This window comes from Macaca nemestrina, chromosome 5 (genome assembly GCF_043159975.1).
Source record: "Macaca nemestrina isolate mMacNem1 chromosome 5, mMacNem.hap1, whole genome shotgun sequence".
Taxonomy (NCBI): Eukaryota; Metazoa; Chordata; class Mammalia; order Primates; family Cercopithecidae; genus Macaca; species Macaca nemestrina.
The window spans coordinates 7,431,831-7,446,951 of NC_092129.1; the positions used below are offsets into that span (position 1 = coordinate 7,431,831).

Sequence of the window (15,121 nt, forward strand, 5' to 3'; positions counted from 1 at the left end):
TTTATTTATTTATTTTTTGAGATAGAATCTCACTCTGTCGGCCAGGCTGGAGTGCAGTGGTGCTATCTTGGCTCACTGCAACCTCCACCTCCAGGGTTCAAGCGATTCTCCTGCCTCAGCCTCCCGAGTAGCTGGGACTACAGTCACTCATCACCACGCCTGGCTAATTTTTGTATTTTTAGTAGAGATGGGGGATGAGGTTTCACCATGTTGGCCAGGATGGTCTCAATCTCTTGACCTCATGATCCGCCCACCTCAGCCTCCCAAAGTGCTGGGATTACAGGCATGAGTCACTGCACCCGGCCTCTGGAAGACAATTTTAAGTCCCTTTTGGGAGAAAAAAAAGTCACTTCTTGTGATATTGTTTGGCTGTATCCCCACCCAAATCTCATCTTGAATTGTAGCTCCCATAATTCCCATGTGTTGTGGGAGGGACTCAGTGAGAGAGAACTGAATCATGGGAGCAATTTCCCCCATACTGTTTTTGTGGTAGTGAATACGTCTCATGAGATCTGATGATTTTATAAGGGATTTCCCTTCACTTGGCTGTCATTCTCTCCTGCCTGCCGCCAATTAAGACGTGCCTTTTACCTTCCGCTGTGATTGTAAGGCCATGTTCCCACAATCTCACAGTTCCCAGCCATGTGGAACTGTGAGTCCATTAAACCTCTTTTTCTTTATAAACTACCCAGTCATGGATATATATTCATCAGCAGAATGAAAACGGACTGATAACAGCTTGCTTCAAAATCAAGCTGGAAATAGCAGGACCATAAATTCATGTATGCACATGCATGTATGCATGTGTGTGTGTGCCCCTGTGCAAGTGTATATGCACGTATGCCTGTGTGTGTGTATGCCTCTGTGTGTGTGCATATGCTCATACATATGTATGGATAAATAATAGGTGGATACGCATTATGGTTATTTCTGTACAAAACCATTAATTAAACATTCACCAGGAAGCAGAGGTTAGGGAGCTACCTCAGGGTGTTGCTGTTAATCACTTCGTTTTTGAGGTATCATGGACTGCACACTTCAAACCTAAAGTGCATGGAACCCAGATTAATGGTGATAATGGTGGGGGAAGCTTTTAAAATTCAGGAACTCAGAGGGGTTTCAGTCATCCGCGCTACTTGAGATGTCCGGGCACACATCATTAACATCATGTTTCTTTCTCGCACCTGCTCCTTCCTTATGCTGCTCATAATTCTAAGTGAGGTCATGAGAATCTCGTCGAATTTGATCTCTTGACATAAAGAACCCAGCTACCTGAATGAAAGCTGAACAGAGAGAGCTAGTAAGGAGGCTGTAGGAGTGATAAAATAATTTGTTCCCTTGAGAATGTGCACACCTTCTTGATTTTTTTTTAAGTAACTGTTAATTTGTACATTTGCACAAGAAAGTTGGCCACCTAAAATCTGGGTTATTTGATGAAAATACTTTTTGCCATCAGCTATAGATTCAGTTCTGACACCTTCCATGCACAGTTTCACTCGAAGCCATATGGGTAACCGTAAGTGAATCACATCCATGAATCTCAGGCTTTAAAAAAAAATTCTGATAATTCACTTATTCAACAAATGTATGTTGAAAACTCCCCGTGTGGCAGGCACTAAGTGTTTGGGATACAACAGGGGATGAGACAAAGACCCTGCCTTGATGAGACTCACTGTTGGGTGGGAGGACCCAGAAAATAAACAATAACCACAATAAATACATGCATTGCATATATGACAGAATTATAGATGTGTTTTAGGAGAAAAAGATGGAATAAAGGTTATCAGGATTGCCAGGCTGGGAGGCATATGTAATTAAACAAAGAGCCCAGAGTGGAAGACTCTATGTGGACGGCTGTAGCAGCCCCTTCAACAGGATCATGGCGGTGATGCACTGTAAATGACAAAGCCACGTCTCTGCCCATCTTCTTCAGGTGATGGGGTATGGCTGACGGTGCACCTTGTGGTTGCTATTTTCTTTCCGAATGAATGTGGCTCCATTGTCATGTGTTCCAATGGTTCCACTCACTCCCCCATTAATTAGCAATCATTTATTCAGTGCTTACTCTATGCCAAGTCTTTTACCTGGCACTGGGAATACAGGCAAATAAGATGCCCTTTCCTAAAGGAAGAGTCAAATAAACCTATGACTACAAAGCAGCATGATGAGGTCACAGAGAAGAATGCTTGTGTGCTGAGGCATTTGGAACTCAAGGCGCCCAGCACAGACTAGGGAATCCATGAAATGCTTCCCCCTGGGTGAGGCATGGGCTGAGCTACAGGGCACTTGGTGGAGCCCACCAGGGGACAAGAGCAAGCGTGAAGGGACAGACAGGAGGGACTGACCAGGCTGAGGGAGTGAAATAGGTAAACACAGAGAGAAGAGGGCTTGGGACAGTTCTGGAAACTGGAAGTCATTTGGAATGAACAGAACATAGAATGTAATCAGGGAACTGAATAAAGATGGAACTATAGAGGTGAAGAGAGAAGCTTGGTCTTGCAAAGTCCCTGAAGGATTTTACACAGGGGAATGATGTGGCTGGTGTCTTCTAGAAGCCACACTTTGGAGGTAGCAAGTCAAGAATGGATGGGAGGGAGGGAGACTGGAAGTGGGAAGGCCAGCTACCAAGTTGGATTTTTTCAAGCAGTATCCACTGACTAAGATCGTTATGTTGCCGAGGGGTTAGAAATCACGGATGCTGCATTGATACAGGGTTGGAGATTCACGAGAGTTGGGTGTGATGGTTGAGGACAAAGGCAAGACAGTGGTTGAGGTAAAGGATTGTAAGTCTCTAGGCCAGGTATGAAAGGAAGTTCATATGGAGAGAAAAATGGGGAGTGTGGGGAGTTATGGACCCTCATGCCTTTGGCATAGGGATCTGGAAGACAACAGCAAAACTCAAAGTCTATACTGCAGGCAATGGGAAAATGAATTATTATGTTTTTGTAGAAAGATTTTCAGGCAGTGCTGGAGACATCTATATTAGTTTACTATGGCTGCCATAACAAAATACTGCAGGTTAGGTTGCTTAAACACCAGAAATTAATTTTTGTTTTACAGTTCTGGGAACCAGAATTTCAAGATTAGTGTGCCAGCAGGTTTGGAAAATCCAAGCACCCTTCTCCTTGGCTCACTGGAAGCTCTTTCTTGCTGTGTCTCTTATGGTTTTTCCTCTGTGTATGCAACGCCTTGGTGTCTCTTTCTCTTCTTACAAGGACACCAGTCTGGATTAGGGTTCTGCCCTTATGATCTCATTTAACCTTAAGTACCTCTTTCAAGGACTTATCTCTAAATACAGTCACAGTAAGAATTGTGGCTTCAATGTATGAAATTTAGGGTGACCCAACTCAGTCCATAGCACTCTGTGCTCTAAACCCCCAAATTTATGCCTTTCTCATATGCCAATACAAACACTCCCAGCCCAACAGCTCCCCAAAGTCTTAACCCATTTTAGTATCAACTCTAACCCCAAAGTCCCATCTAAATATCACCTAAATCAGGTATGGGTGGGAAATGAGGTGTGATTCACCCTGAGGCAAAGTTCCTTTCCCGCTGGTAACACATGAAACCAGACACATTATGTGTTCCAAAATATAGTGGTGGCACAGGCATAGGATAGACATTCTCACCCCAAAAAAGAGAAATTGGAAAAAACAAGTGGGTGACATGTCCCAAACAAGTTCAAAACCTAGCAAGCCAAGCTCATTAGATTTTAAGGTTGAAGAATAACCCTTTTTGGCTTGATGCTCTGCTCCATGGGCCCCTTACGGTGGAAGCTCCATCTTCTGCGACTGCAGTGGCAGCAGCATCCCCAACAGGTTTGGGTGACAGCCCCATCTGTGGAGTGAGGAGCAACGTTATCCTGAGGCCCCAGGTGGTGGCAGCCTGGCCTACTGACCCTGAGGAGTTGGAAGACGGGCTTGTCCACCAGGCCTGTGTGCTCTGGGCCTGTGGTGGGAGAAACATCCCTGAGAATCTCGGAATCACTTTGAGGTCCGTGTTGCCTTCTTTTTGAGGAATAACACATGTTGTATTAGTCTGTTCTCGTGCAGCTAATAAAGACATATCCAAGACTGGGTAATTTATAAAGGAAAGAGACTTAATGGGCTCACAGTTTCACGTGGCTGGGGAGGCCTCACAATCACAGTGGAAGGCAAATAAGGAAAAAGACACATCTTATATGGCAGCAGGCAAGAGAAAGCATGCGCAGGGGAACTGCCCTGTAAAAAAACGTCAGAGATTTATTCACTATCACGAGAATAGCAAGGAACAAACCCGCCCTCATGATTAAATTATCTCCCACCAGGTTCCTTTCAAAACACGTGGGGATTACTACATTTCAAGGTGGGATTTGGGTGGGGACACAGCGCCAAACCATATCACATGTCCACAGCCAGAGAGCTCCATTGTGCCATCCTGCAGAATTCCGGAACTCGGACAGCCTTCCTTCATTTTATCCAACCTCTGCCTCCTTCAGTGCAAACTGGCTATATTTCTGCTGCTATTACCCCACCTCTATCCCTGGATTCCACTGAGATGACTGCATAGCTTCTTGAATTACACCTATAATCTCTTTATCAAGTGATTTTCCAGCCACCCTCTTGGTGTTCTGTCCAGAACATGCTTTCTCATTTTTCACAATATGGATAGGCTGAGGATTTCTCAAATTTTCAAGTTCTGGTTCATTTTTGCTTAACAATTCTCCTTCTTCATTTTCTCTCCTCTAGATTGTACTATAAACAGTAAGGAAAATCCAGGCCATAACTGAACACTTTGCTTGGAAATCTCAGCTAAATACTCAAGTTCAGCACAAACAAGCTCTACTTTCCACAGAACACTAGAACACAATTCAGACAAGTTATTTGCCAATTTATAAATTGGCAACCGAGGATTATCTTTATTCTAGTTTCCAATAATATGTTCCTCATTTCTATCTGAGACTGCACCAGAATAACCTTTAACATCCATATTTCTACCAACAGTCTCTACAAGGCAATCCAGGCTTTTTAAACACACTCCTCAAAACTCACCTATGCTCTACCAAAGCCACTTCCATATTTTTCAGTATTAGTTACAGTAGCACCCATGGTACCAAAATCTGTATTACTTGGTTTGCCTAGGGTTGCCATAAAAAATACTGAAGGCTGCATTATTAAGCAACTGAGATTGATTTTCTTATAGTTCTTGAGACTGGAAGTCCAAGATCAGGGTGTCAGCAGCTATGACTTCTCCTGAGGCCTCTCCTTGGCTTGTAGACGGCCACCTTCTTGCTGTGTTCTCACATGGCTCTTCCTCAGTGTGGATTCACTCCTGGTGTCCCTTCCTCTTTTTAAAAGGAATTTAGTTCTATTGGATAAGTTCCCACCTTTGTGACCTCCTTTAACTCTAATTACCTCTTTCAAGGCTCTATCTCTAAGTGTAGTCACATTGAAGGTTAGTGCTTCAACATACGAATTTTGGGAGAACACAATTCTGTCCATAACAATATCAATGACTACACAACACCAGAATGAAGAGCATATACAAAATTCTGTTTTTAGTTGATGAACAAAGGTTCAGAGAACACTTCCTGTATATGATGCATTCACATACATGACTGAGAAGTGTGCAAGTAGGAACTTCTTCAGGTGGCAGACATTCAATCAAAACTGAAATCCTGGAGGTAAAAGAATGTAGGAGCCAGAATTTGTCCTACAGGTTTTTCCCCTTCCTAGTGGTTTACAGTATGACTTTTTAACATGTCTCCAAAAACAAGGATGGGGAATAAAAGTTGAGATTTGAACAGGAAATAAAGTCAAGTTAGAAACACTTACTTAATGCAAAGACTTCCAAAAGAAGGAATTCATTGGCTGAATCAGGAAAATCTGTTATGAAAGACTGAAGAGGGGCAAATGAGCCTGTCACATCTTGACTGTGGACAGGTGGGGAAAGGGGACTCTCCTCTGAGGGTTGCTAACCCCATGCCATCCTCATGAGAGTACAGGGGCTGCATTCACATGTCCTGAGGGCCCCACAAAATCCCAAGGAAGTTTAAAGTTCTTCTATGTGAAGACATTCTAAGGGATCTTGTGGATCAAATACAAATCTCTCTGGAAATATATTCTTTAAGCCCAGGTATCTTAGAACTCATACAGTTGAAGTTCCGGGGAACTCAAAGTCAAATTCAAAAAGCACTGGCCTCATGAAGACCCAGATTGCCATGAGTGTGATTTATGTGAAATGAAAATTCACTTAATTATTCTAATCAGATATTGGAATTTTTTGATGCAGATAAAATACTATTTAATATTTTTAAAGAAATAAAAGTAAATGTTAAAGGTAATGATAAGGGAACCGAAAATACTATTTAAATAATAAGAGTCATTTGAAAAAGAGCCAAATACAAGTTCTATAAATGAAAGATATAGTAGCTAAATTTAGAAAAAAATTCTGGGCAGAGGTATGGCATAGTATGTGTAAAAGTGACCAAATAATCCCCTTACCATATCTATGTTCTTAGGTAGTCCCTTTTCACATTGACTCTGAGCATGGCTATCTGACACACTTTAGCCAATAGAACAAGAGTCAACATGATTTAAGCAGAGACTAAAAAACAACTTACACATTAGGGTAATTCTCTTGATGTTAGTGGGAATCCTGCACCTACAATTGTGTCAATGAGCCCAGGCTAACCTGCTTGATTATGAAAAAGACACAGCTGAGTGATCCCCAATACTCCGACTAATATAAAGCCAACCTCCAGACATCTGAGTGAGGTGTTATTAGGCACATGAGACCCAAGGGAGCTACTGGCTGACTACAGAAACCAAACAACCTATCTCATACCAGGGGAACAACTCAGCCAATCCAGAAGACTGTGATGAATGCTAAACATGTGTTGTTTTAAGCCACTGTTTTTGCATAACACACTAGACACTAATGGATACAACAACCAACATATGAGACAATCAGATCAGACACAGTTGAAGAGAAGGTTAGTGATATAGAAGATCAGAAGAAAGTATTCAGAATGCACCATAAAGAAACAAAGAGGTGAAAAAATGAGAGAATAATCCATGCAGGATAGAGTGAGGAAGTCCAACATATGTCTAATGAGAGTTCCAGAATGAGACAATAGAGAACGTAGGGACAAGAAAATATTTGGAGATATAATGGCTGACAATTTTCCAGAATTATTGAATAACACTGATCCTTAATGAAGCATCAATTTAGGAAGTCCAGTGAATTCTAAGGAGAAAAAAAAAACTGAATGACATCAGCACCTAAATGCATCATGGTTAAAGTGCAGAACACCTAAAGAAAAGGTCACAACAAATCCCAAATTGAGGAAAGGCTGCAAAATCACTGAGTTTTACCCTTCAAACATGTGAAGGTCATAAAAGACAAAGAAAGATCAAGAATACTTTCTAATTAAAGGAGACTAAAAGGCATAATTAAAAATTAAAAATAACTAGAACTGAATTCTAATAGTAACGCTAATGAAGACTTGTGGGATTTGGCTAAGCAGATAGTTAAACACTGCTATCCTTAAATGTTTTACTAAGAGAGAAGACAGGCTGTAACAAATGACCTAAGTATCCACCTTATCATGCAGTTTTAAAAAAAATTAATCCATAGAAGACAGAAAAAGGTGATCATAAATATGAGAACAGAACTTCATGTAATGGAAAAGAAGCATCAGAAGAATCAGCAGAATCCAAAATCTAGTTTCCAAAAAGACTGCTAGAATTGACAAATCCTTGAAAATATTAATCAAGAATAAGACAAGGCAGGGAACAGTGGCTTACACCTGTAATCCCAGCACTTTAGCAAGCACAGGCTGGAGGATTGCTTGACCCTAGGAGTTTGAGACCAGCCTGGGCAACATAGCAAGACCCCATCTCTACAAAAACTAAAAGTTAGCTGGGTGTGGTTGCATGACTGTAGTCCCAGCTGCTCTGGAAGCTGAGGCAAGAGAATTGCTTTAGCCCAGGAGTCAGAGTCTGAGGTGCTACGTTTGCATGATGGCACTCCAGGCAGGGTGACAGAGGGAGAATTTGTCTATTAAAAAAAAAAGAATGAAACAGAATGCACAAAATAAGCCATATTGGGAATTTTTGAGGGGCATATCTCTAGATATAGCTAAGATTAAAATAGTTATAAGCAAACCTATGAACACTGTAGGTTGGTATATTAGAAAATTTAGTTTTAAGATTTCTAGGAAAAAATCAAATTACCAAAATTGATTTAATAGGATAAAGAAAATGTGATCATTACAGAAATTAAATAAGTTCTTAAAAATCTTTCCCCAAACAAACAAACAAACAAAAAGACCCACAAAGGTTTTATGAGGAAATTCCAACAAACATTCAAGGAACAATTATTTCCAAACTTATGCAAAGTTCTTTTAGAAAATAGGATATACATATATCATATTTCCAGTTCACTTTTAAAAGCCATTGTAACCCCAGTTGTTTCGGTAAAAAACAAACAAACAAACAACAGGGGAATGGCAATAAAAGGAATTACAGGTTATAGTCACTTGTAAGCATATATACATGAATTTTTTAAGGGACTGAATCTTGCTCTGTTGCTTAGGTTGGAGTGCAGGGGAATGATCATACTCATGGCAGCCTCAAACTCCTGGGCTCAATTGATTCTCCCATCTCAGCCTCTCAAATGGCTGGGACTACAGGTATGTGCCACCATGCCTGGCTAATTTTTTTTTTTTTTTTTTTAATTTAGGGACAAGGGTTTTGCTACATTGCCCAGGCTGGTCTCCAACTCCTGTCCTTAAGTGATCATCCTGCTTCAGCCTCCAACACACTGGATTTATAGGCGTGAGCTACCGTGCCTGGAAGCATTAATCTTAAAGAAAATAGTTAACCAAATTTGGGGATGTATAATCTAACATACCCTGGCCATATTTGGTTTATTCCACAATGAAAGATTGGTTCGTCAGGGAAACATGCTAATGTAAATCTCTTCATTGCAAGAATAAAGGAGAAAAACCAGAGGAAGAGAGAGTTTCCTGGGAATAATTAGGCATCTTAACCAGATATAAAGGAACAAATCTTCCAAGTTGAAAGACGATGGAAGAAGTAAGATAATGAGAGCTTGGTCAAAGACGGGAGGGTCTGGACACTGTGGGAATGAGGCTCTGGGAAGGGATGATTGTCCCAGTGTTTTGACTTTAGAGAATGACAAGAAAATAATGCATGAAAAATGGAATTGCCTCAAGTTTCCCAAAAGAGTTCAGACTGAGGACGCATCCATCACAGTCAGGTACCTGACTCAGTGTTGCAGGAATGTTGACATCAACAACCGGTGGCCGGTCTGGTCTGTAGGCCCTGAGAAGAGGCGCAGGCTTAAAAAATATTTGTTGAAATCAGCCTTTACTCCTGAGAGTAAATTCAAGATTATACTAGATATTCCCGACATCCAGGGAGTAGGGCTCTGTAGGTCCAAGATACTTTTACTAATATGTGGCATCTCTTTGAGGAAAAGTTCCTCAATTCTCCCTGTTGGTGATTACAGTCCTCGAGTGACACAGCTCCAGGTGTGGTGACTGTCTAACAAGAGACACCTGAAGCCACTCTCCTATACATTTATTGATGAAGGAATGCCAGATCTTTAAGGAAAAAGTAGCCACAGGAATGAGAGCCTTAATTCATGCCAGTTTACCTGGAATATGGGTGCTGATCACCCTGAATATCGTTAGGAATATTGCTTCAATTTTCAGCACTAAATCTATGCAAAACAATTTTCTGAAATGACGGTGATAAATACGTTACCGGAAAAAGTTGAACATTCTATCTCCATTTGGTATTACACTGTTGAATATAGGTTCCCAAACTGAAAACAAAATGACAAACTTGTATTTTAAAAGTTGCATATTATAAAGTGTCAGAAATTTTTAAGGTAAAAATTTTCTCCATCTGGACTTAGGAAAGTAAGGAACTATCTTTCTTCTTTGGTACCATAAGCTTTTAGTCTTTTGTGTTACAATAACCTTTATTTTATGAAATGGTGGTGACTGTAAGTGATAGATTTTGTTTAATAACTTTCTTGACAAGGTAAATAATGGCCAGTTTGTGCTGTCATACATTCGTAATTTTATGGATGCCTGAAACAGAATCTGGGAGCAGAAGTCTCTGCTTTTATCATAGCACGTATCACAACTGATCCTATTAATTTCAATATTTGTCTCCCCCGTGAGTTATGGTACCCCTTGAGGATGCAAATTGTGATGACTCCTACAAGATCTGAGTGGATGCTGGCACACCAGAAATGCAAAGTCAGGCCCTTTCCACAGAACTGACATCACATGCGTGCTCCCGGTGGGCCCACTGGAGGAAGTCTGGCACATCTAGTGGAGAATGCTGGGCAGTTAGGAAAAGGGCACGTTATAAGTAACTGTAATAAAGAGAGTCCTTTATTATATCTCTTGGATAATCACAACGTTGGTGGGAGTGGAAACAATCAATCAACTGTACTTAAGACAATCTTTTGCCAAACTGTGAAAAACGTTCTTCCAGTTCCCTCTGAAAGCCTGACTCCCAGAAATGTCGAGGGCGTGCCTCCTGGGACCCTCTTCACATCCTTTTCATAGGAAACTCACTGTCGGGTAGCAGTTGGGGTTGCATGAACCCACCGCACTGTGGAGGTCGCGTGCCGCCATCTCTGCAGCTGTTGCTCTTATCACAGGCTGCCTTCCTTGTATAACTTTCCTTGGAGTGGGCTCCTGTGCTCCTGGGAGTCCTATAGGCAAAAATTCTCGAAAATGGGGATGAAATATCCTTGACACATTTCTGCTTGTAGGCAGTAGCCGGCCAGCAACTCCTTCTTTAGCTGTCTGTTGATACCCTACTTTTTCTAAATCCAGAGGCGGACACTGTGGGAGACATTTACCATGCGAAGCGACATCGATGTTTCATTTTCTGTGGTGAAGAGACCTCCTTTCCACTGGGGTCAATAAGAAACATATATTTACATAAAAGCTATGAAAATATACCTGCTTTGCTTATGTATATTTCACAGATCACACGAAGTGAGATCTTCTTTCTATAAACTTCTGCCTCTTTTCTCTGAGCAAAGAAAAGCAGCTTTCCTCTAATGACATCAGTTCTGGTATATTTTCGCCTACGCTTTGCTCACAGTCTTCAAGACTGCAGCTCCTGACGGGGCTCCCAGATGGCTTCATCCACTCCCACGCTGCTTGTGGGATGGGATGGCCCTGAGCCAGATGGGTCTACAGTGTATCTGGGAGTCATGTTCCTTACCTTCTGTCCAGATTGGTGGCATTCTCTCTCTCTCTTTTTTTTAACTTCTTAAATTTATTTTGTTCTCCAAGTAGGTAATGTAATTTACATTGGTAGCATCTCAAACAATACCAGAGTACACAATGTCGCGAAGTTTCTCTTCTGCTTCCTCTCCCATTTACTAATTCCCAAAAGTCCTCTCCCATAGGTCAGCATGGGCACTAGATTTTTAATGCATATACAGATACAGATATATGTGCCACTCCTCTGTAGACAAATAGCCGGCACAGTAACAATATTAGGCATCTTGCTTTCTCATGTAATGATAAGTACATGAGATGGTAGCAGAGGCAGCTAGGTGTTCAGCAAACATATTCTCTCCTTTCCTAGGAAACAGTCGCGGCTCAAAAGCAGCTGCTCAGCCAGAATCACATTTCCCAGCCTTCCTTGAATCTGAATAAGGACATATGACCAGTTCTTTCATGTAGAATGGGAGTAGAAGGCATGCGCACTTTCAGATCAAAGGCTTTCGGAAACAGCGCTGCCTCTACCGTGCCTCTGTTCCATTCCATCAGCTCGATGCAGACAATGAGGCCTTAGAGGACAATGGGATCAGAAGAGAAAAAGGATGCAGTCCCCACAGGAGAGCTGCCCACCAACCAGAAGAACTAGGGATCAGCCTCCATTGCATGGATGCACTGCGGGCCAGTTGTTTACAGCAGTCTCGTCACCACGTTAGAAATCGCACCCCAGTGGTCACACAGAACATCCTTCTTTTTGCTTCTATTTTTGCAGCTGTTCACTAGTCCATTGGAAAGGTGGCTCACGGTTGCTTCAGACTGCCTGTCTCTAGGATATTGAAGTGGCTTCCAGCTTTTTGTCGCTCGAAACGATGCTGCTGTGGCTAGAAGTATACATAGATCATTTCGTGGGTGAGTATCTTCCAGAGAAATATTTCATGTTGAAATGTAACATCTTATTTTAATATTTCCTTTAAATATGTATGTCAAATAAGGCCTAGGCACTACTAAAATTAATACAAACTATATACATGTTATTCAGTTCCTGTTCTGAAGGGATTCTATAAATAACCAAAAAACTAGAAGGCGACATCACCCAGCCCCATCTTGCTTGTTTGAAGGTCACTTAACCAGCAGCCTCAACTATTTGCATTAAAAATGAATCTAATTGGGAAGTTAAATAGTTGTCTGGTCTCTCATTATGGATGACTTGAAAAGTCATGTGTTTCATGATGAATTAGTTCATCAGTTGTCACCTGGATCCTCATTTATCCTTACTTTACATACACTCTGAAAAAACAGTCTGGTCATGTGACATATTTAGAACTCACATTAGGAGAGGGAGAAGAATGGAAGCTGTGCAGCATCACTTTGAGCAGGGAGAGAAAGTGATGGAAAGAGCCAAGGAAGCATAAAAATCAAGTAGAAGTGTTCAAAGGCCCAGGGCGCAGGACGATTTCAAGTCAGGGCAAACATTGCATTGCTATCTGCTGGCACCACAAAATAACTCACAGCCAAAGGTAGGAAGGAGCCTGAGTCATGAAGGAATTACTCAAGTCATGTGTTGTAGGCTAAAAAGAAGTATAATATTTTAATATTTTTAAAAAGTGAAGCAAGTAAAGAGCAAAAAAGAAGTATTGTAATTTAATACGTTTTACCATGCTGAAAAGGAAGCTTTGATGTCTACTTAGAAAATATGCATGTCTAAAACAAGTCATTTCCTAACAAGCCTAAGTAGATCAAGTGTGGGCCAGAGGATATCAGGTCCTGATAACTCAGAACCCTAAAGTGCGCAGTATGCGGTGAGCCGCTAAGCCTGGGAGGAAAACAGGACAGTGGGAGGAACGTCACCTTCCTGGAGGAAGAGAGAGGAGTGCAGTTTCCTAGTGGGAAGGCAAACAGCTTCCTGACATTTGTGCTCTTCCCTGGGCTTCGTCATTGTGTGACCCGCATAATATCCTTAAACATGCCCTTCTGACTACCACCTGCACTGCATGATGTCCCAGTGTGGACTGTGCCGGCTCATTCATCAGGAATGGTATTTAATCAGGGCTGCAAGTCAACCAGAGGAGACTCATTAAAGTCACCGCAGGACAGAAACTCAGGCTCCCAGCCTTGGCCTTACCCTGAGGCTGCTTTTTCTTTCACCTGCCAATTACTTTCATCCACCTCCCACCTTCCGGTTCCGAGCTAAACCCAGATTAAGCTGGTTCACTCCTGGGAGGAAAGACCTTGAAGTAAGCTCCACTGACACGACTGGGAATCAGGGCAGGTGCCCGTGCTCAGGGTCACTGCTGAATGGCCATCAGCGAGGCAGCTGGCAACGGCTACTGGAGGAAAGCCTGTCCCACTGGAGACAGTCACGTCCCCTGGCTCCCCTCACCCAAGCATGGCATTGGTTTAGTCCTGTTTCTTTCAAGAAGCTTGTGTTATTTATTTCCTCTCCACACGAGAGTGCAATATTCTTCTCCACCTTGTATCACGAACTGCTGTTTAATGTTGCACATGAAACAGCCCCGGTGTCTCCCCCATCTCCCTCAAAGTGGGCTATGGAGACCCCCACTGCTTTCAGGGAAGCGAGGACAACTTTGGATGAGTTGTGCTCCATAAAGAATGCCATGGGCCAGGCGCGGTGGCTCATGCCTGTAATCTCAGCACTTTGGGAGGCTGAGGCGGGCGGATCATGAGGTCAGGAGATCAAGACCATCCTGGCTAACACAGTGAAACCCCGTCTCTACTAAAAATACAAAAAAATTAGCTGGGTGTGGTGGCGGGCGCCTGTAGTCCCAGCTACTCGGGAGGCTGAGGCAGGAGAATGGCGTGAACCCGGGAGGCAGAGCTTGCAGTGAGCTGAGATTGCGCCACTGCAGTCCAGCCAGGGTGACAGAACAAGACTCCGTCTCCAAAATAAATAAATAAATAAAAAGAATGCCGTGATTAAAATGGCAAACAAGCATGTTCTGTCTGAGTCTGTCACACGTCCTCAAATTATGCAAAGAAACACATGGATTAGAACCCCTTCTTTGATCTGGAATTAACAAATTCAACTTTCTGATTATGCTAATCTGGTAAGAGTTTAGCCTAGAGCATATGTGTTAGGATTCAGAATATTTCTTATTTACAAACAAAACTAAATTTAATTTCCCCTTTCCACTTTCTGCAGACATTTTTGCAGGTTTTGAAAACTTGTTTGAGGACACTGAGAAAGCATTCAGCATTGCCTCTGAGGCTGGGATTTGGCCCACATTGATTTCACACCATTACTGAATTGGTATAAACACATTTATTGGAATCATCTCATCAAGAGTCACACTACAGAACCAATGATCCTACCCCATCCCCCTATTTTTTAATCCAAAACATACACAATAGTATCTTGTCAACCACCATCCTCAATGTAAAACTAGTAGCTATATTTGCATTGCATTAAATGGTTTACAAACATTTTCTCAAACATTATTTTATTCTAATGTTTGTTCACTAACATAAATGGAATTGGACAATAGCTTCACTTTATCATTCCAGGGTCAGTTTGATCAAGATGGGAATACCCTAAGGCCCTTAGTCTCTTATGTCCAATACAAAATATCAGTTCCCCTGAGAAAGCGTTTTTCCTGTTTGGGTCCAAGGATCACCTGCATCAGTATCAGCTGGTGAGTTGGGGGGTGACGTCACTGATTAAAATGTGAAATTCCCGCAGCAGCAGGATACTGGGGGCATCAGTATCCCGCTTCAGGTGGGGGCAGGAAGTCTGCATTCTGAGTCTTTTCCTGAGTGATTTTTGGCTTACTGAAACGTGCCTTATTCATTCTGCACAAATATAATGGCTATGTAATTGAAGTCCTTTCTCTCTTCACTCCT

General features: G+C 42.0%; 1 long non-coding RNA gene across 1 annotated transcript; it reads left to right on the top strand.

Annotated features, from left to right (window-relative positions):
- The first annotated feature begins 2,258 nt into the window (after positions 1-2,258).
- On the top strand, positions 2,259-14,885 carry LOC105487530 (uncharacterized). Its single transcript, XR_011623015.1, has 3 exons — positions 2,259-2,366; positions 12,036-12,172; positions 14,424-14,885. It is a non-coding gene; the product is annotated as an uncharacterized lncRNA (long non-coding RNA).
- Positions 14,886-15,121: the final 236 nt, after the last annotated feature.